Raw genomic sequence first — 23966 nt, forward strand, 5'->3', positions numbered from 1 at the left:
ATTCTATTCTAGAATTAACAGGAAGCCAATGAAGAGAGGCCAATATGGGTGAGATATGCTCTCTCCTTCTAGTCCCCGTTAGTACTCTAGCTGCAGCATTTTGAATTAACTGAAGGCTTTTCAGGGAACTTTTAGGACAACCTGATAATAATGAATTACAATAGTCCAGCCTAGAGGAAATAAATGCATGAATTAGTTTTTCAGCATCACTCTGAGACAAGACCTTTCTAATTTTAGAGATATTGCATAAACGCAAAAAAGCAGTCCTACATATTTGTTTAATATGCGCATTGAATGACATATCCTGATCAAAAATGACTCCAAGATTTCTCACAGTATTACTAGAGGTCAGGGTAATGCCATCCAGAGTAAGGATCTGGTTAGACACCATGTTTCTAAGATTTGTGGGGCCAAGTACAATAACTTCAGTTTTATCTGAGTTTAAAAGCAGGAAATTAGAGGTCATCCATGTCTTTATGTCTGTAAGACAATCCTGCAGTTTAGCTAATTGGTGTGTGTCCTCTGGCTTCATGGATAGATAAAGCTGGGTATCATCTGCGTAACAATGAAAATTTAAGCAATGCCGTCTAATAATACTGCCTAAGGGAAGCATGTATAAAGTGAATAAAATTGGTCCTAGCACAGAACCTTGTGGAACTCCATAATTAACCTTAGTCTGTGAAGAAGATTCCCCATTTAATCAATCAATCAATCAATCAATTTTATTTATATAGCGCCAAATCACAACAAACAGTTGCCCCAAGGCACTTTATATTGTAAGGCAAGACTGGTTGGGGCTGAGGGAGAGAACCAGGAAAAAGACATGCTGTGGAGGGGAGCAGAGATCAATCACTAATGATTAAATGCAGAGTGGTGCATACAGAGCAAAAAGAGAAAGAAACACTCAGTGCATCATGGGAACCCCTCAGCAGTCTAAGTCTATAGCAGCATAACTAAGGGATGGTTCAGGGTCACCTGATCCAGCCCTAACTATAAGCTTTAGCAAAAAGGAAAGTTTTAAGCCTAAAACATTTACATGAACAAATTGTAATCTATTCGATAAATATGACTCAAACCACCGCAGCGCAGTGCCTTTAATACCTATGGCATGCTCTAATCTCTGTAATAAAATTTTATGGTCAACAATATCAAAAGCAGCACTGAGGTCTAACAGAACAAGCACAGAGATGAGTCCACTATCTGAGGCCATAAGATCATTTGTAACCTTCACTAATGCTGTTTCTGTACTATGATGAATTCTAAAACCTGACTGAAACTCTTCAAATAGACCATTCCTCTGTAGATGATCAGTTAGCTGTTTTACAACTACGCTTTCAAGAATTTTTGAGAGAAAAGGAAGGTTGGAGATTGGCCTATAATTAGCTAAGATAGCTGGGTCAAGTGATGGCTTTTTAAGTAATGGTTTAATTACTGCCACCTTAAAAGCCTGTGGTACATAGCCAACTAATAGAGATAGATTGATCATATTTAAGATCGAAGCATTAAATAATGGTAGGGCTTCCTTGAGCAGCCTGGTAGGAATGGGGTCTAATAGACATGTTGATGGTTTGGATGAAGTAACTAATGAAAATAACTCAGACAGAACAATCGGAGAGAAAGAGTCTAACCAAATACCGGCATCACTGAAAGCAGCCAAAGATAACGATACGTCTTTGGGATGGTTATGAGTAATTTTTTCTCTAATAGTTAAAATTTTATTAGCAAAGAAAGTCATGAAGTCATTACTAGTTAAAGTTAAAGGAATACTCGGCTCAATAGAGCTCTGACTCTTTGTCAGCCTGGCTACAGTGCTGAAAAGAAACTTGGGGTTGTTCTTATTTTCTTCAATTAGTGATGAGTAGTAAGATGTCCTAGCTTTACAGATGGCATTTTTATAGAGCAACAGACTCTTTTTCCAGGCTAAGTGAAGATCTTCTAAATTAGTGAGACGCCATTTCCTCTCCAACTTACGGGTTATCTGCTTTAAGCTGCGAGTTTGTGAGTTATACCACGGAGTCAGGCACTTCTGATTTAAAGCTCTCTTTTTCAGAGGAGCTACAGCATCCAAAGTTGTCTTCAATGAGGATGTAAAACTATTGACGAGATACTCTATCTCACTTACAGAGTTTAGGTAGCTACTCTGCACTGTGTTGGTATATGGCATTAGAGAACATAAAGAAGGAATCATATCCTTAAACCTAGTTACAGTGCTTTCTGAAAGACTTCTAGTGTAATGAAACTTATTCCCCACTGCTGGGTAGTCCATCAGAGTAAATGTAAATGTTAAGAAATGATCAGACAGAAGGGAGTTTTCAGGGAATACTGTTAAGTCTTCAATTTCAATACCATAAGTCAGAACAAGATCTAAGATATGATTAAAGTGGTGGGTGGACTCATTTACATTTTGAGCAAAGCCAGTTGAGTCTAATAATAGATTAAATGCAGTGTTGAGGCTGTCATTCTCAGCATCTGTGTGGATGTTAAAATCGCCCACTATAATTATCTTATCTGAGCTAAGCAGTAAGTCAGACAAAAGGTCTGAAAATTCACAGAGAAACTCACAGTAACGACCAGGTGGACGATAGATAATAACAAATAAAACTGTTTTTTGGGACTTCCAATTTGGATGGACAAGACTAAGAGACAAGCTTTCCAATGAATTAAAGCTCTGTCTGGGTTTTTGATTAATTAATAAGCTGGAATGGAAGATTGCTGCTAATCCTCCGCCTCGGCCCGTGCTACGAGCATTCTGGCAGTTAGTGTGACTCGGGGGTGTTGACTCATTTAAACTAACATATTCATCCTGCTGTAACCAGGTTTCTGTAAGGAAGAATAAATCAATATGTTGATCAATTATTATATCATTTACTAACAGGGACTTAGAAGAGAGAGACCTAATGTTTAATAGACCACATTTAACTGTTTTAGTCTGTGGTGCAGTTGAAGGTGCTATATTATTTTTTCTTTTTGAATTTTTATGCTTAAATAGATTTTTGCTGGTTATTGGTGGTCTGGGAGCAGGCACCGTCTCTACGGGGATGGGGTAATGAGGGGATGGCAGGGGAGAGAAGCTGCAGAGAGGTGTGTAAGACTACAACTCTGCTTCCTGGTCCCAACCCTGGATAGTCACGGTTTGGAGGATTTAAGAAAATTGGCCAGATTTCTAGAAATGAGAGCTGCTCCAGCCAAAGTGGGATGGATGCCGTCTCTCCTAACAAGACCAGGTTTTCCCCAGAAGCTTTGCCAATTATCTATGAAGCCCACCTCATTTTTTGGACACCACTCAGACAGCCAGCAATTCAAGGAGAACATGCGGCTAAACATGTCACTCCCGGTCCGATTGGGGAGGGGCCCAGAGAAAACTACAGAGTCCGACATTGTTGATGATGTTGACAGGTCATATGATGCTTTCATCTCCATTTTTTCCAGTTTGTATAATAAACACTGTCCATTTGTTGACAAAATATATAGAAATCAATATAGCAACAAACCATGGATAACTAAGGGGCTTCACAGGGCATGTAAAAAGAAAAACGTACTATATAAACATTTCATAAAACTACGAACTAAGGAAGCTGAAAGTAAGTATAAAACATATAAGAATAAGTTAATCAATATCATGAGACTCAGTAAAAAAATATATTATAATGAGTTACTTGTCAAAAATAGAAATAACATCAAAAACACATGGAACATATTAAATGAAATAGTAAAAAAGAATAGAGTAACTAGAGATTATCCTTCATTTTTTCAGAGTAACAACTACATCACGATTGATAACGACGAGTCTATTGCTGAACTTTAATGAATACTTCGTTAATGTGGGTAAAAATCTTGCCAGTAAAATTGACTCATTAACTAATAACTTCTGGGTAAATAATTCAACGTTTAACAAATCTGTCTCAATGTTCATTGGTGGTACTCATGAAAGGGAAATACTTGATCTGGTTCATGGTTCAAAAAGTAAGAAATCGACTGATTTTAATAATTTGGATATGGCTTTATTAAAAAAGTTATTGATTGTATAGTAAAACCGTTCAATTATATTTGCAATATGTCACTAAGTACTGGTAAATTTCCTTCTCAAATAAAAATAGCCAAAGTAATTCCTCTGTTTAAAACTGGTGACAAACACACATTTTCTAATTATAGAGCTATATCACTCCTGCCACAATTTTCAAAAATTTTGGAAAAAATATTTGCTAAAAGATTAAATGATTATTTACTGAAGCATAACATCATTTGTGAAGAACAATATGGATTCAGAAGGTCTCGAACTACATCACATGCTTTGATGGACTTTGTGGAAAGTATAGCAACTGCAATTGACAATAAACAATACACAATAGGTGTTTTTTTGATTTACAGAAAGCGTTTGACACAATTAACCATGGAATACTATTAATTAAACTGCAGAAATATGGAATCAGAGGTCTGGCATATGAATGGATAGCTAGTTATTTACAAGGCAGATTTCAGTATGTTCAATTCAATAATACAAATTCTGAACTCAGGGATGTCACATGTGGGGTGCCGCAGGGCTCAGTGCTGGGTCCTTTGTTGTTTATAATCTATATAAATGATATAAGTTGGGTGTCAAGTTCACTGAGATGTGTCCTTTTTGCGGATGATACAACTGTGTTCTGTAGTGGTGAAAATCTTGAACAGCTTCTGGACATAGTGGAGAAAGAACTGGAAAAATTTAAGGTTTGGTTTGACGCTAATAAGTTGTCACTCAACCTTGGGAAAACTAAATGTATTATATTTGGAAATAAACAGGCACCCAAATGTAAAAATTTAACTATAAACAATAAGGAAATTGAGTTAGTAACAGAGAATAAATTTTTAGGTGTTATAATTGATAATAAACTTAGCTGGAAACCACATATAAATTATGTGAAATCAAAATTGTCAAAAACTATAGCCATTCTGTATAAAGCCAAAGACCTACTGCCGCAAGAAGGGTTACTTACTTTATATCATTCTCTGATGGTACCATATATGACATATTGTGTTGAGTCATGGGGAAACACTTACAAATCAAATACCAATCCAATATTCCTTTTGCAAAAACGAGCCATACGAATCATCTGCAATAAACAATATCGTGAACCAACTCATTCTTTATTTGTGTCTTTAAATTTATTAAAATTCATAGATTTGGTTGATTACATTACAATTCAAACTTTATTTCAAGCGAAAAACCAAGCCTTACCGAGACATGTCCAGAGTCTGTTCCGATTGAGGGAATCCAGATATAGTTTAAGAGGTTGTGCAATTTTTATGAAACCACCAGTAAGAACAAATGTAAAGGGTTTTTGTGTGTCTGTGGTTGGGGTGAGGAAATGGAACAAATGTTCAACAGAGGTTAGAATGAGTAGTACCTTAGTAAGATTTAAGAAACTACTCAAAAAGAACATCATGTCTAAGTATCATAAAGAAGCAAATATAATTTGATTTATATGGAATGTTCAATTTATAAGTGGGACTCGTATATTTGAATGTGTGGGTATGTATATGCGTATGTAGATATATAGATATGGGTAGGTGTATATGTATATTGTCAGATCCCGATATTCTTTTAGATACATGGCACACGCTCACCCTCCGATGAGTGCGTTTGTGTACTAAACCAGCTCTCCGTCTCTGGGGTCCGACCTTCGTGTCTCCACGGGTATTACCCGGCAGGGCTGCACAAAGGCTGTTCAAGCTGGTGGCGAGGAGATTTGTCTAGCCGCTCACTGCCTCCATCCGGACGTCCACCCCGCTGACGCTGATCTCGCACCCCGGTCGAATAGCCTCCTCTGGAACCAGGATACGAGCCGGCCACGCCCGTTAACGGCAGCTCTCCTCTTATGGATCAGGGCTCTTGGAATGTTGCTAGATTTTGAATTTAGTGACTCGTACAGCGAGTCCCCAGGATGCGTTAATTTCATTAAAAACCAGACTAAGCTTTTAGAGCACTTTTTGATGTTGTACACCCAATAAACTTTAACTTTTACACCTTAAGAAGCATCAATAAATCCAATGTCCGAGCCTTAACACTTTAACTGCATGTTTGGAAATTTATTGCAGGTTTTGCAAGTGCTGACAACATAATCAAAATAGGTTATATGATGATAATTTCACAACAGTAATTCAAGTATAATTAAAATAATAATTGGCAGAGATTTTTGTTTTTGATTCAATAATACTGTCTGATCTTACTTTGACTGGACTGGATTGACTTCTTAACAATTTTTCTAGGAGTGAGGGAAGGAGGTTTTTGATGTTAAAATCCCCAGCTCGATGAACTTAATTTCCTCTTCATCAGCTATTAGTCGTTAGCTGACCACAATCCTTGTGTGATGTTGTAATCCTTCAGGAAATTAATCCACATAAGAGTTTATTCCTTCTTCAATCAACCAAAAGTTGATCTAATCCATTCTGGTATGATGTGATGTTCCTTGAGAGAGAAAACGTTGAAACTTCCCCACTCAGATTTAAGGCCAGTGATTATTCTCCAATGCTCTGCTACTCCATGACTGGACAGCCTGAGTGGGAGTTGAAAACTCTCTCAAATGGTCTCTTATGGCTCCAATCCTCTCACTCCACGATTCTAATTGCTGCTCACAAGATGGTCAAGTCTTGTGATCTCCTCGTAGCAGGGGAGAAGTGACAACAGCACCTCTCCCTGGAAGAATAACCCCGTTTCCTGGTGTTCCACAGTTTATATATGTGATTGACTCTTGTTGTTCTTCAGATGATCTTGGTTACCATGGGGACGCTGGTGACTCAAAACCTCCTCCCTTCTCCTTCCCTTACTGGAAGCCATCTGCGGCCCTTTGCCAGTAACTTATTTCTCAAGTTCCTCTTTTCTGTTAACACTTCAGCTTTTCTGAGAATTCATTTTTCTAAATCATGTCTTTAGAATCACATCAATCATATTCAATCATTTCATTACAACTCTCTTTCACATAAAAACAATTCATATGATCATATACAAACATTTTCATTCCTTATTATTCATTTTCATATTTTACCACATCTTAATCATTTGATCAGTTGTTTATCATCAGCTCTTCTGGCCTTGTTGCAACATCACTTCACTTCCTCTTTTCTCTCTGACTGCACTCTTTATGAAAAACAACTTCTTCACTTCCTTTTTTCTCTAACTCTGCACTCTTTATGAAAAACAACTCATATAATCATTCATTTCACTTATGTGTAACATACTTTTTCTAATCAACTCTTAATTTTTAACACATTAATACTTCATTTAATCATACTTGTTATGTTAGAATCATTCTTAGACATATTCCATCGTCTTCACCACTGAGTTCATTCCATGGGCTCCCCATTTGCAATGGAAAAGTCCGGTATGACCTCACTTACTCCGGGAAAGTACCAAACACTGTCCAGTTTAATCCAACAGCATGTATATTAATCCCATGGCACGTATTATATTCCAAGATGAAAACAAGCTGAAAGCAAGCTTAAAGTCATCTTTCTTGACAATATGTATATAAGTGACTGTGTATATGTATGTATATATTTATGTTTGTAAAGTATATAAGTATGTATATAGGTATATATGGTACAGCCCAAGCAGAGGGTCACCCCCAAGAGCCTGGTCTGCTTGAGGTTTCTTCCTTATAGGGAGTTTTTCCTCACTACAGTTGCCTAGTGCTCGCTCTGGGGGTTGGTAAGGTTAGTCCTTACTGGCGTAAAGTGCCTTGATTCGACTTTCTTGTGATCTGGTACTATATAAATATAATTATAAGTGAATAGTATATTGATGTGTATGTCTGTGTGTCGACATGTAGTAGTGAATTTGTATTTATGTAAATATGACTGATTAGAATTGTTGGACTTGTACGAGCAGGGGTGGGCGCTAATAAGCTTTGCTTCAGCCCACACGCTTTCGGACTCACTAGTTTTGTCTGTGTTTGTTTGTGGAATTGTTCATTTTTTTTCTATTTGAATATTTTGTGTGCCGAATAAAAACTTTGTCACCTTGTCACCTTGTTTTTGAAAAGTTACACACCGATTCAATGTTAATTTTAGTGATCTCCGATTGGCGTAACCGGGTGTCATTACTGCCGACATGAATTACAATCTTACCAAATTTACGCTTAGCCTTAGCCAGCAGTTTCAAATTTCAAATTTCAGAGTAATCTAATGGTTTATTATCAGCACCGCGACCTGTGTAATTGCCCTGGACTTGTGGCCATTTTGGTCCTAATTTTACTTGTAGTGCTTCACCTAATTCGTGTCCGTTCAGACAGTAGGACGCCATTAAGCTGTCAATATCTTCAATTAATTCATCTACATCGTCTTGCGGTTCTCTGACAGATTCGAGGACCTTGCGTATGTCCTCTTTAGCCCATGGGTGGAATACATAAAAAGGCTCATTCGCATCGTGTGGATTTCCCACTTGAATCATTGGATATATGCTTTGATACGCTTGAACTGCATCTTTTGATCGTGTTCCATAATCGTGTTTTATGCCATGTTTTATGTTAACTTCATTACCGGGAGGTTCCGGAGATGGAACAAACGATCCCGGATCAGGCACTGGAGCCGTGCCTCCTACCGCGCCGTCCTCATCTTGCTGTTGAGGGACCTGTTGTTGAACAGGGGCTGGACGCTTTGGTCCAGTTTCATTATCCTCAGGTCTCATGAAAAGAGTTTGTTGAGTTTTTCCTTGCCTCTTCTTATTTTGTGCATCACACCTTTTTTGTGCTTCATCAAACCAAGTCTTTGCGCACCTGATTTCCTCATTTGCTTTCTGTTGTTTCTTTCTTTTCTTTAATGCAGCTTTTGCTGACACTTTGGTGAGTAAATTCTCACATTCTGCATCTACCAACTTCCCCTGAAACTTGTATTTCTTCTCCCACTTTTTGAGATGTTTAACATTTTTAGAATCCAATTTGTTCATGTACCTAACATCTCCTGGAATGTCTTTCTTTCCACCACAACAACAACCTCCACAACAACTTACACAATTTCCCATCCTGTCTGACTTTCTGAATTACACACACAGAAAATCAAGTGATTGGCCCGTGCGCCCCAATCAGGAACCTAGACACCAAGCTTCTACTCGAGGCCAGCAGATGTCTACTGGGGGTTAATTCCCTGTTCCATAATTGGTTTTAAATCACCTAATTATTCTGTGTCCAAACCAACCCACACAGTTATCTTTCAAACTGTACTCGTTTTAAGAAAAATGTCTAATTTCAATGTTTGGATACCTGAGTGGACAAATTCATGTGAAATGGGTGATTATTAACTCTTTATTAGGCCTATATGGATGCTTATTATTTGTCCAATCAGTTTATATCATCAATCGATTTAATCCAACTTGTTGAGATTTATCAATTTGAAAGAAAAGCCACCCACATTTCCCCACCTGGGTTTGTCATTACTAATTCTTGAAACACACAACTGTATCGTTGACAGTTGTCCCTGGAACGATTCTTCTGGAACCGTCCCTCCGGATTCTTCAGGAACCTCGGACCTGACTTCCACGCTCTTTAGGAGCGGAGTCCACACGACCCCTTTAAAGGTGGTCCTCGCACAAATACCTCAGGTATTTGTCGTAATCGAGAAAAATAAAGTCACTTACCCAGGAGATGAAATGTTTAATGTGGTTTCCGCCTGGTTCGTTGTTCGGATCTCGTCAACCCACCGTTGGCGGACGGAGGTGACGTCTACTTCACCGGCCTGGTGGAGAATTTACTCACCAGGACTTTCTCCGGCTCACCTACTGGAGCCGACCGTTGACGGGTTTCGGTGTCGTCTTCCTCCGCCGTCAGCGATGGGTATGTTGAGATCCTGCCGACAATGCCAAGTAAAATGTTAGGTCCAAAAAGGGCCCAACCCTTGGTTTCAAATGATTAACCAAGCACGAACCCATGCAGAAACAAGATTAGTCTTTTGTGAGCTTTGCAAAGGAGAACACCGCGACAGAATTGGCAGCTTTTCTGCATTTTAACCGGATATTCCACTGTTAAAGGAGATTTTTTTAATGAAAGATGTGCGGGCGGATTCGCACGTCGGCTTGCAGCACGCGCAGCGCAACAGGAAAAACACCTCCGTTGGAAGCCTTAAGGACATGCCCAACTGTTAAACAATTTCTCAGATACTCACTCCACTGAAAGCCATCAAATGTCGCCTGGATTTTACAAATGGTTATCAACACGGAGGTGTTTTTCCTGTGGCGGCGCATCACGGCGGCTGCAAGCTGACGTGCGAATCCGCCCGCACGTCTTTCATTAAAAAATCTCCTTTAATATCTGGATAAAATGCTGAAACTGACTTCTTCTGAAACTTCTCTGTTCTCTCACGACGTCCCGGGTCAACAGAGGCTTAAATGTGGAGGTTTTCAGCTTGAAACAGGCTGACGACAGCGCCTGGGAGCGCTGCGCGACGTCCCGCTCCGAGGGAAGTCCTTAAAGCGACAGAATCACTTCAAAATCTCTCATCTTCTCAGACAAAGGAATTCCGACAAGGGGGCGGGACCAGTCCTTCCCAAGGCGTGCTCACAGGCGAATGACGTCACCGACAGGCGTGGAAAAACTCACGCATGCGCACGAGGGTTCAAGCATGTCTGACGTACAAACATATGAATGAAATCCATATAGTTTTTGAAAAAAATAAAAAGGACCTATACTTTATATACAGACCTCGTATACTAATGCTAAAATGATAGAAACATGAAGTTCAAAAATATTTGGACGAGTCAAAGTTATACAGGTGAAGCAAACAAAAATGATAACATATATGTACAGAGTTTTTCCAACATTGGCGTACCAACAAGAATTTACTTTATTTTTCCGACAGATAACTTTTGCAACCTTTGTCAAGTTAGCTAAAGTCAGCTATTTTTGCATTGAATTCTGATTCGACCGAGCTTCCAAAAAGACGACGACGAAAGACGAATTTTTGATTTTTGATAGAGAATAAAGACGCTCAAAAACTTTATTCTGATGAGCCATACACCAGAGCGCTGCAGAGGAAAAACATCCAGGTCAGCTGAGACGTCCACAGCGACTTGAACTGCCGGCGCGAAATCACAGCACCGCAATAACAGAAATCATCCCCGCCACTGACGAGACCGAGTGGGTCGAGACCGGCAGAGTCTCTTTGTAAAGGTCCCTGGAGAAGCTGTGTGGTGGACAGAGCGTTGACTGAACCAGACGATTCCAGCATCGGACCTCACGGAGACTCGCTGCACTACACAAGTAAGACCGGGCTATGTTGTCAGATAAACAGAGTGGCTTTATTTAACTCTATTCAAAATCATTAATCTTCTCTCAGGTTAACAATACCAAAGTAAATTACCTGTTAAATTAGGACAAATCTTACTCCTAAAATTCCCGCTACGAAAGCAAACTATCAGAACATCATATAATCATTGCTAATTGAATGTCGCCATCCTTAATTTGCCCACTGTGATATGTCCTGTTATTTAACTCCTGCTAGAGTTAAATATCTTAAACGTGTGAAGTTGTCTGTGATTTTTCAGATCTGACCTGCGGAACTTATCCTTTAGAAACTGAGACTGATTAATTAAATTGAGACTAATCAATTAATGAATGTTTAAACTCATAAGGACTTATCCTTTGAAATAAGTGGTGTCCCGATATAAAATTATCCACAAGTGATAATTTTCAATATTCCAAAACATTATTATATTCATCTTGTGGTTTTCCCCTACAGTATATTGGTGCAAGCCTGTGTGAGGAGCACTTATCAGGTCTGAACCTCTGTGAGTCATACAGAAAATAGTCAATTAAGTTGGAAGTGTATAGAGCAACTTAATCTGTCCTTATTAAACTGTGTGCATGTGAGAGAGAGAGAGAAAAAAAAAAGAAAACGCTGTGTTATCTTCACATGAGAAATTCATGTTAATGAGCACAGCGGTGTTCTGCTGTATCTGTTAGCTGTTTGAACTGAGCTGTTTGAGTTCTTTGAATTAACAGTCTTTTTCAAGACTTTTTTACTTTTTTTTTTACTTTTTCACCGTGCTCCAACGCCTAAAGAAGACCTCTAACGGTCGAAGCATCGCGACGGAGCACTTTTATCAGCTAACCTTCATCAGCGTTGGCAAGCTAACTAGCTTGCTAACGCTTTCGTTTTTATTTTTATTTTATTTTTTAGCACTGTTGTCGTGCTGCTCCACAGCCTGCCTAGTGGATTTTTATTTTATTTTAGCACTGTTGTCGTGTGTTACCTGTGCTGCTCCACAGCCTGTTCAGTGGATTTTTATTTTATTTTTTAGCACTGTTGTCATGTGTTACCTGTGCTGCTCCACAGCCTGTTCAGTGGATTTTTATTTTAATTTTTAGCACTGTTGTCGTGCGTTACCTGTGCTGCTCCACAGCCTGTTCAGTGGATTTTTATTTTATTTTTTAGCACTGTTGTCGTGCGTTACCTGTGCTGCTCCACAGCCTGTTCAGTGGATTTTTATTTTGTTTTTTAGCACTGTTGTCGTGCGTTACCTGTGCTGCTCCACAGCCTGTTCAGTGGATTTTTGTTTTGTTTTTTGGCACTGTTGTCGTGCGTTACCTGTGCTGCTCCACAGCCTGTTCAGTGGATTTTTGTTTTGTTTTTTGGCACTGTTGTCGTGTGTTACCTGTGCTGCTCCACAGCCTGTCCAGTGGATTTTGATTTTGATTTTATTTTTTTTAGCACTGTTGTCGTGTGTTACCTGTGCTGCTCCACAGCCTGTCTAGTGGATTTTTATTTTATTTTTTACCACTGTTGTCGTGCGTTACCTGTGCTGCTCCACAGCCTGTTCAGTGGATTTTTATTTTATTTTTTACCACTGTTGTCGTGCGTTACCTGTGCTGCTCCACAGCCTGTCCAGTGGATTTTTATTTTATTTTTTTTAGCACTGTTGTCGTGCGTTACCTGTGCTGCTCCACAGCCTGTCCAGTGGATTTTTATTTTATTTTTAGCACTGTTGTCATGTGTTACCTGTGCTGCTCCACAGCCTGTCCAGTGGATTTTTATTTTATTTTTTAGCACTGTTGTCGTGCGTTACCTGTGCTGCTCCACAGCCTGTCCAGTGGATTTTTATTTTATTTTTTAGCACTGTTGTCGTGCGTTACCTGTGCTGCTCCACAGCCTGTTCAGTGGATTTTTATTTTATTTTTTAGCACTGTTGTCGTGCGTTACCTGTGCTGCTCCACAGCCTGTTCAGTGGATTTTTATTTTATTTTTTAGCACTGTTGTCGTGTGTTACCTGTGCTGCTCCACAGCCTGTTCAGTGGATTTTTATTTTATTTTTTAGGCACTGTTGTCGTGCGTTACCTGTGCTGCTCCACAGCCTGTCCAGTGGATTTTTATTTTATTTTTTAGCACTGTTGTCGTGTGTTACCTGTGCTGCTCCACAGCCTGTTCAGTGGATTTTGATTTTGATTTTATTTTTAGCACTGTTGTCATGTGTTACCTGTGCTGCTCCACAGCCTGTCCAGTGGATTTTTATTTTATTTTTTAGCACTGTTGTCGTGCGTTACCTGTGCTGCTCCACAGCCTGTTCAGTGGATTTTTATTTAATTTTTTAGCACTGTTGTCGTGTGTTACCTGTGCTGCTCCACAGCCTGTTCAGTGGATTTTTATTTTATTTTTTAGCACTGTTGTCGTGCGTTACCTGTGCTGCTCCACAGCCTGTTCAGTGGATTTTTGTTTTGTTTTTTGGCACTGTTGTCGTGCGTTACCTGTGCTGCTCCACAGCCTGTCCAGTGGATTTTGATTTTTATTTTATTTTTTTTAGCACTGTTGTCGTGTGTTACCTGTGCTGCTCCACAGCCTGTCTAGTGGATTTTTATTTTATTTTTTACCACTGTTGTCGTGTGTTACCTGTGCTGTTCCACAGCCTGTCCAGTGGATTTTTATTTTATTTTTTACCACTGTTGTCGTGTGTTACCTGTGCTGCTCCACAGCCTGTCCAGTGGATTTTTATTTTATTTTTTAGCACTGTTGTCGTGTGTTATCTGTGCTGCTCCACAGCCTGTCCAGTGGATTTTTATTTTATTTTTTAGCACTGTTGTCGTGTGTTACCTGTGCTGCTCCACAGCCTGTCCAGTGGATTTTTATTTTATTTTTTTTAGCACTGTTGTCGTGCGTTACCTGTGCTGCTCCACAGCCTGTCCAGTGGATTTTTATTTTATTTTTTACCACTGTTGTCGTGCGTTACCTGTGCTGCTCCACAGCCTGTCTAGTGGTTTTTTGTTTTGTTTTGGCACCGTTGTCGTGCGTTACCTGTGCTGCTCCACAGCCTGTCCAGTGGATTTTTATTTAGCACTGTTGTCGTGCGTTACCTGTGCTGCTCCACAGCCTGTCTAGTGGATTTTTATTTTGTTTTAGCACTGTTGTCGTGCGTTGCCTGTGCTGCTCCACAGCCTGTCCAGTGGATTTTTATTTTTATTTTATTTTTTAGCACTGTTGTCGTGCGTTACCTGTGCTGCTCCACAGCATGTCTAGTGGATTTTTATTTTGTTTTGGCACTGTTGTCGTGCGTTACCTGTGCTGCTCCACAGCCTGTCTAGTGGATTTTTATTTTGTTTTGGCACTGTTGTCGTGCGTTACCTGTGCTGCTCCACAGCCTGTCTAGTGGATTTTTATTTTATTTTAGCACTGTTGTCGTGCGTTACCTGTGCTGCTCCACAGCCTGTCCAGTGGATTTTTATTTTTATTTTATTTTATTTTTTTAGCACTGTTGTTGTGCGTTACCTGTGCTGCTCCACAGCCTGTCTAGTGTCGGATTCCCTGTTTGGGAATCCGCTAGCTTAGCGTAGCTACTAGCTCTTAGCCGTTTTAGCATGGCTGCTTCTCCTGTCTCTCCCGTACTTTTCTGCTCTGGGTGTGAAATGTTTAGTTATTCCTCGGCCTCTTTTAGCAGTAACGGTACTTGTAATAAGTGCAGCTTATTCGTAGCTTTGGAGGCCAGGCTGGGCGAATTGGAGGCTCGGCTCCGCACCGTGGAAAATTCTACAGCTAGCCAGGCCCCTGTAGTCGGTGCGGACCAAGGTAGTTTAGCCGCCGTTAGTTCCCCCCTGGCAGACCCCGTGCAGTCGGGAAGGCAGGCTGACTGGGTGACTGTGAGGAGGAAGCGTAGCCCTAAACAGAAGCCCCGTGTACACCGTCAACCCGTTCACATCTCTAACCGTTTTTCCCCACTCGACGATACACTCGCCGAGGATCAAACTCTGGTTATTGGCGACTCTGTTTTGAGAAATGTGAAGTTAGCGACACCAGCAACCATTGTCAATTGTCTTCCGGGGGCCAGAGCAGGCGACATCGAAGGACATTTGAAATTGCTGGCTAAGGCTAAGCGTAAATTTGGTAAGATTGTAATTCACGTCGGCAGTAATGACACTCGGTTACGCCAATCGGAGGTCACTAAAATTAACATTGAATCGGTGTGTAACTTTGCAAAAACAATGTCGGACTCTGTTGTTTTCTCTGGGCCCCTCCCCAATCAGACCGGGAGTGACATGTTTAGCCGCATGTTCTCCTTGAATTGCTGGCTGTCTGAGTGGTGTCCAAAAAATGAGGTGGGCTTCATTGATAATTGGCAAAGCTTCTGGGGAAAACCTGGTCTTGTTAGGAGAGACGGCATCCATCCCACTTTAGAGGGAGCAGCTCTCATTTCTAGAAATCTGGCCAATTTTTTGGGATCCTCCAAACTGTGACTGTCTAGCGTTGGGACCAGGAGGCAGAGCTGTGGTCTTATACACCTCTCTGCAGCTTCTCTCCCCCTCCCATCCCCTTATTACCCCATCCCTGTAGAGACGGTGCCTGCTCCCAGACCACCAGTAACTAGCAAAAATCTATTTAAGCATAAAAATTCAAAAAGAAAAAATAATATAGCACCTTCAATTGCACCACAGACTAAAACAGTTAAATGTGGTCTATTAAACATTAGGTCTCTTTCTTCTAAGTCCCTGTTGGTAAATGATATAATAATTGATCAACGTATTGATTTATTCTGCCTAACAGAAACTTGGTTACAGCAGGATGAATATGTTAGTTTAAATGAGTCAACACCCCCGAGTCACACTAACTGTCAGAATGCTCGTAGCACGGGCCGAGGCGGAGGATTAGCAGCAATCTTCCATTCCAGCTTATTAATTAATCAAAAACCCAGACAGAGCTTTAATTCATTTGAAAGCTTGTCTCTTAGTCTTGTCCATCCAAATTGGAAGTCCCAAAAACCAGTTTTATTTGTTATTATCTATCGTCCACCTGGTCGTTACTGTGAGTTTCTCTGTGAATTTTCAGACCTTTTGTCTGACTTAGTGCTTAGCTCAGATAAGATAATTATAGTGGGCGATTTTAACATCCACACAGATGCTGAGAATGACAGTCTCAACACTGCATTTAATCTATTATTAGACTCTATCGGCTTTGCTCAAAAAGTAAATGAGTCCACCCACCACTTTAATCATATTTTAGATCTTGTTCTGGCTTATGGTGTGGAGATGGAAGACTTAACAGTATTCCCTGAAAACTCCCTTTTGTCTGATCATTTTTTAATAACATTTACATTTACCCTGATGGACTACCCTGCAGTGGGGAATAAGTTTCATTACACTAGAAGTCTTTCAGAAAGCGCTGTAACTAGGTTTAAGGATATGATTTCTTCTTTATGTTCTCTAATGTCATATACCAACATAGAGCAGAGTAGCTACCTAAACTCTGTAAGGGAGTTAGAGTATCTTGTCAATAGTTTTACATCCTCATTGAAGACAACTTTGGATGCTGTAGCTCCTCTGAAAAAGAGAGCTTTAAATCAGAAGTGTCTGACTCCGTGGTATAACTCACAAACTCGTAGCTTAAAGCAGATAACCCGTAAGTTGGAGAGGAAATGGCGTCTCACTAATTTAGAAGATCTTCACTTAGCCTGGAAAAAGAGTTTGTTGCTCTATAAGAAAGCCCTTCGTGAAGCTAGGACATCTTTCTACTCATCACTAATTGAAGAAAATAAGAACAACCCCAGGTTTCTTTTCAGCACTGTAGCCAGGCTGACAAAGAGTCAGAGCTCTATTGAGCTGAGTATTCCATTAACTTTAACTAGTAATGACTTCATGACTTTCTTTGCTAACAAAATTTTGACTATTAGAGAAAAAATTACTCATAACCATCCCAAAGATGTATTGTTATCTTTGGCTGCTTTCAGTGATGCCGGTATTTGGTTAGACTCTTTCTCTCCGATTGTTCTGTCTGAGTTATTTTCATTAGTTACTTCATCCAAACCATCAACATGCTTATTAGACCCCATTCCTGCCAGGCTGCTCAAGGAAGTCCTACCATTATTTAATGCTTCAATCTTAAATATGATCAATCTATCTTTGTTAGTTGGTTATGTACCACAGGCCTTTAAGGTGGCAGTAATTAAACCATTACTTAAAAAGCCATCACTTGACCCAGCTATCTTAGCTAATTATAGGCCAATCTCCGACCTTCCTTTTCTCTCAAAGATTCTTGAGAGGGTAGTTGTAAAACAGCTAACTGATCACCTGCAGAGGAATGGTCTATTTGAAGAGTTTCAGTCAGGTTTTAGAATTCATCATAGTACAGAAACAGCATTAGTGAAGGTTACAAATGATCTTCTTATGGCTTCGGACAGTGGACTTATCTCTGTGCTTGTTCTGTTGGACCTCAGTGCTGCTTTTGATACTGTTGACCATAAAATTTTATTACAGAGATTAGAGCATGTCATAGGTATTAAAGGCATTGCGCTGCGGTGGTTTGAATCATATTTGTCTAATAGATTACAGTTTGTTCATGTAAATGGGGAATCTTCTTCACAGACTAAAGTTAATTATGGAGTTCCACAAGGTTCTGTGCTAGGACCAATTTTATTCACTTTATACATGCTTCCCTTGGGCAGTATTATTAGACGGTATTGCTTAAATTTTCATTGTTACGCAGATGATACCCAGCTTTATCTATCCATGAAGCCAGAGGATACACACCAATTAGCTAAACTGCAGGATTGTCTTACAGACATAAAGACATGGATGACCTCTAATTTCCTGCTTTTAAACTCAGATAAAACTGAAGTTATTGTACTTGGCCCCACAAATCTTAGAAGCATGGTGTCTAACCAGATCGTTACTCTGGATGGCATTTCCCTGATCTCTAGTAATACTGTGAGAAATCTTGGAGTTATTTTTGATCAGGATATGTCATTCAAAGCGCATATTAAACAAATATGTAGGACTGCCTTTTTGCATTTACGCAATATCTCTAAAATCAGAAAGGTCTTGTCTCAGAGTGATGCTGAAAAACTAATTCATGCATTTATTTCCTCTAGGCTGGACTATTGTAATTCATTATTATCAGGTTGTCCTAAAAGTTCCCTAAAAAGCCTTCAGTTGGTTCAGAATGCTGCAGCTAGAGTACTGACGGGGACTAGCAGGAGAGAGCATATCTCACCCGTGTTGGCCTCCCTTCATTGGCTTCCTGTTAATGCTAGAATAGAATTTAAAATTCTTCTTCTTACTTATAAGGTTTTGAATAATCAGGTCCCATCTTATCTTAGGGACCTCGTAGTACCATATTACCCCATTAGAGCGCTTCGCTCTCAGACTGCGGGCTTACTTGTAGTTCCTAGGGTTTGTAAGAGTAGAATGGGAGGCAGAGCCTTCAGCTTTCAGGCTCCTCTCCTGTGGAACCAGCTCCCAATTCAGATCAGGGAGACAGATACCCTCTCTACTTTTAAGATTAGGCTTAAAACTTTCCTTTTCGCTAAGGCTTATAGTTAGGGCTGGATCGGGTGACCCTGGACCATCCCTTGGTTATGTTGCTTTAGACGTAGACTGTGGGGGGGTTCCCATGATGCACTGTTTCTTTCTCTTTTTGCTCCGTATGCATCACTCTGCATTTAATCATTAGTGATCGATCTCTTTTTCCTGGTTCTTTCCCTCAGCCCCAACCAGTCTCAGCAGAAGACTGCCCCTCCCTGAGCCTGGTTCTGCTGAAGGTTTCTTCCTGTTAGAAGGGAGTTTTTCCTTCCCACTGTGGCCAAGTGCTTGCTCATAGGGGGTCGTTTTGACCGTTGGGGTCTTTCATAATTGTTGTATGGCCTTGCCTTGCAATGTGGAGCGCCTTGGGGCAACTGTTTGTTGTGATTTGGCGCTATATAAGAAAAAAGTTGATTGATTGATTGAATGTGAGGCCTCGGTGACAGTTAAATTCTGCGAGTTTCCAGATTTAAACTGGTCACCCGGATACATATTGCAAAAATTGCGAGATTCCAATTATTGTAATCACTGTATTCGTGACTCCAAGGGACTAGTTAAATTAGCTACTTAACCAGTCACAAAACTTGTGAGTCAGTCAGCACGTTGTGCTCTGATTGTCCAGCCACGGCTTGCCTGAGTTGAGATTCTGATGGTACACTGAGCCTATAGTCCAGAAAGGATTGCCAGTGGTTGCTTCCCTGACTCAGGAGACGTCCTGGTCAAAAGCTTGTCTGACAGAAAAGGGAGGGGGACCCCCGTGTCCACCATCTTGTGTTTTAAAAGTGCTGTATTGTTCTACAGGACCGCCGAGTCTGCCATTTTGTGAAGAAAAACAAGCACATTTTTAAGAATTTATTGTTATTGAGTGGAAAAGTTTGAAGAGGAGGCATTGCCTGCTTCAAACCCCCTCTGTGTGCGAAACACGTCACGACGTCAACAGTTTGACGCACTGCCGTCAAACTGCGCTACGTCACACGCACGACGTAAACAGTCGCCATCTTAGCACCCACTCCGAACGGCTTTGCAGCCACGAGCGGTGTTGAAAATCATAACGATTTGTTCATTAAGCATTAATTGGTGAACCAAGCTGCTTCCGATCACTAACTGCACGAAACCTGCATGTTAATCAGTCCGTGTAATTTTGTTCAATCGATTTCCGCTGTCGGCGCGACAGTACAGGCCTGCTAACATGCACTAGCTTCTACAGCCATGCTAACGGCCCCTTAACTCGGATTGAACACTAATCAGCCATTGGAAAGCCAGAGGCAATAGCGTGCTAACAGGCCGTTAGCCGTTCTCAAATGCCGAGGCTCCGATCATTGAATTAACCCAGGTGCTAACCACCGCAGCTAAGTGCTTGACCAGTTAGCCTAGCTTCCGTTAACAACATAACAGCATGCTACAGTAACCGGATAGTCCGCGACTGCTGGTACCTAGCATGTACTGCATGTAAATAATTTCCAGCGACTTTTTAACTTTTTCCTACCACTTTAAAGAATAACTACCATTAACTGAAACATTTATTATCAAGTCTTATCTTGCATAATATTTTTTTTAACTCTTTTGATGTCGCTTTTCCAATTCTAATTGGAAATACTAATCTTTTATTCCACTGTCTGGATACTAACCAAGTGTACACACATATTTTTAATCTTGTTGTTTTCACAACTAATGTGTTATGTGTTGGACGCAGTCGGAGCACCGACCCAGCGTTTGACATTAGGACCCAGCATAAAGGAAACAGAGCACGGTTCACAGGATAACAGAATTTAATGACATAACAGTGAGTGCTCAATTAATAACCAATAAGTGCGCGGTCTGGCGAGGTGGAAGAACGGTGCGCTCCCAGCAGCACAAACGGTCCGGAGCCAGAACAGTTCGGACCCGAGGACCCCGCCGACACCCCCCAGGTGGCCGCGACCAACCGAGTCTGTGAAAGAACAAACCATAATGTGAGTCCACCACTCCACACACAGAGAGACCACTCAAAGGTGTACATAATCAGCAAACACTTCCTGGCTTAATCACCAATCAGCTTCCCACCCTGCAGGCATGGAACACCCAGTTCAATTCTCCACTGCAGTGGAAGCTGATTAAACGACTAACATAACAGCTCAATATAATAAGGTGTGAGGGACACCACATCTACTGACTGTACTCATGTTAGTCACAAAACCTAAAGTACCTCAGGAAGTGTGCTGACGAGCGTGAGACCTCACCCCCTCCTCTTTCACAGACCATGGCATCAAACCTGGTACGGTCTCTGCGTCCATAATGATATGGTTCTCCAAACGTCGATCTCACCCGTCTGGTCACAAGGTCGAGTCTCTGGCAAATACACACTGTGTACTCCAGACTTAAATGCAACCATGCCCCAATCCATACAGATGCACCACAGCTGTGAGTCCTGACGAGCTGCACATGACAAGCCTCAGGTGATCAGGGTGAGGTCCTGATAACTCAGCCACACATCAGCCACTCAGTCCTGAACGCATGCCACCTGAAAGGAAAGACAGAAAACAGAAACAAAAGCCAGCCGGGCACCCCAGCCACACAACATAATGAACTTTATAGTTTCAATCCTATTTAATTAGGATTAATCATGAGATCATTTAATAACAATAAAGAAAAATTTTTTTTATTGTTTATAACACTCCTACTTCATTAAAAGAACACCTCCTTCAGGAGTGATTTCTTTTTAAAGCGAAAGCACTGAAGCTTTACCAAAGTGTAACCCATAGCAATTCTAAACAGAGAATATTGGTGTTACATCACAGTAACTAAAAGAAAAGTTCAACTTGTGTGTACATATAAGTAGTATAATCAGGAAAGTGTTATGTAACATATGCATTGATTTGTATAATGGCACTGTTTATCATGTTGATCATCTTCATTTTTATGTGGATTCCAGCGCTGGTTCATTTTGGTGTATAATTTACGCCACCTCTCGACCTGGTGTATATTTTCAGCGCAGCATACGCCAACGACCACATTGATAAATGCCAAGTAGCGCAGCTGTTTTGGCGTACACCCCATATACGCTCAAATATCGCCGTACGCAACGTTGATACATGAGGCCCAATATCACCAAGTAATCCAGAGGCATACATTTTTAACTTATGGTTCAAATTTTAACCTACTCATTTTGGACAAGTTATTTAAAATTACTGTCATGTCTGAAGCTTTATAAAGTGAAAATATCAGATATATGTTTTCGTTTTAAAGTAATGTGCTAATTTTTAAGGTTTTGTGAGCACATGCTGTGCCAGGCAGCAATGCATTATGGGTAGCATAGGGTAATCTCAGACATTCACGACAGGACAAATGCATTTCACACACTCTGTTCAGGCTCCACGGACAACAGCATTAAACTCTAGTGCCTAAAACGCTTGTGAATATATTCTCTGGGTTTATAGACGTTAGTGTATTTGTGTTTGTTAAATTCCACGCATCTTAAAAGTTAAATGTAGCAGACACGGATTATCTGGAATTTTGTTTGGCAAATTTTCAAGGCCGCTACTGCCATCTACTGGCCAGTAGTGTTCATGGCGGTATTCGCCCCAAGAAGTACTAAGCGTCTGGGTACCAGTAGATGGCAGTGTTCTATTTATTTTAACCCGGTTATATCAGATGGTGGTCAAATCAACTTTTTGGCTTTTTTTTTTTTCCTACAAATTAAGTTTAAAAACAAAACAACAACAACAAAAAACATTACAAGACAGCTCTGCAGTTGGATGCTTTGTAGCTCTTCAGCAGCAGGAGGTGGTCATGAGATGTTAAAGCTTGTTACTCCACTACACGATGCAGGATGCGCGATTAACCTGAAACTCGGTCCAAAAAATTCTCGCATGAATGAAAAATCATCTGAAAAATGGCCAAAACACGCACAGTGTAAAGCCAACATTTATGTGTCAAGATAAGGCTTTTCAGAACTGACCAATTGTTAACCTTGTCCTTTGTTTTATCTGTTTTCATTATTTATTATTACATTTTAACCTGTGAAGTGCTTTGTGACTTATGTCTGTGAAAGGCACTATATAAATAAATTTACTTACTTACTTACTAATATTGAGTGCACGTTTTACAACATCATAAAAGTTTTAAAACATGCACACATCATCAAATGTTTGCACGGCATTAATAAAACATGTGCACATTCTCTACACATGCAAAACATTTTGCGATGACACTTCCAGGGATCCGTAAAAATGCCTGTTTTTACAAATAAAATGGAATATTTTACAAAAGCACATTTATCTTTAAACCAACACACGACACACGTCACATTAACATGTTGGTTTGCATAATGAATGACTGAACCAATCAGTGTTTAGCAGAGGCACTTTTACCCAGAATGCTTTGCGGTCTGTGTTTGTTACAAAACCTCAGAATTAGTGCCTTATTCAACATTAAAAGATATGTTATATTTTAACTTTGTACAAATGGCAGAATTGACATTAATGGAGTTATTCTATCAGTATTTTCACAAAACCATAAGTTAGTATGACTTTATTGTTCAAGACCTCCGTCTGACCGGAGTGTTGTAATTGACAGAAAGCTGGTCTTATGGCTGCTCTCTGGCAGCCTCTGTGCTGGGATCGCTGTAATAAACAAGCTATTAGAGAGCTGATTTTGTGGGTGCTCTCAGGATTTGTCTGTGCTGTGTTCTACAGGGGGCAGCATAGTCAAACATTCTGGCTCATTCTTTAGGGCTTTTGTCGCTTTTGATGCTTTTAGAAGCGATTGTGTTAAAAGTTAATTTCAGCTTCTTAATAATTGCAAATGTACCAGAGACAACACCGGAATTTATCGGTTATCGATTATCTGTAACTTCCAATACATTTTTGGGTGGTTTATCTGTTTATCTTTATCAAAGATAACTTTTCAGTTATCTTATTATCTGTTATCAAAGTTAATTTTTTTGGTTATCTGTGCCCACCACTGCTGGAAAGCCAAAGTCGTAGCGACTCAGGTGAACTTTTAGAAGAGGTCTTATCCGACCTGACTGCCGAAATATTGCCTGGCTACTCGCACGACATGCAACAAGCCACGCGCGAAGGCCTAGTTGCTGAAATGTCTGAACTCATCAGTCAGACATTAGCAGCAACTCTGGAAAAGAAAAACCTGGCTAGCCATTGCCACAGCCCTGAAGCTCAAAAACGTGGAATCACTCATGGATAAATCAGTTCTTTCTATTAAAAGGAAGAAAGAACAAAATGCCGAATT

The sequence above is a fragment of the Thalassophryne amazonica genome, chromosome 6 (assembly GCF_902500255.1).
Source record: "Thalassophryne amazonica chromosome 6, fThaAma1.1, whole genome shotgun sequence".
Classification (NCBI taxonomy): domain Eukaryota; kingdom Metazoa; phylum Chordata; class Actinopteri; order Batrachoidiformes; family Batrachoididae; genus Thalassophryne; species Thalassophryne amazonica.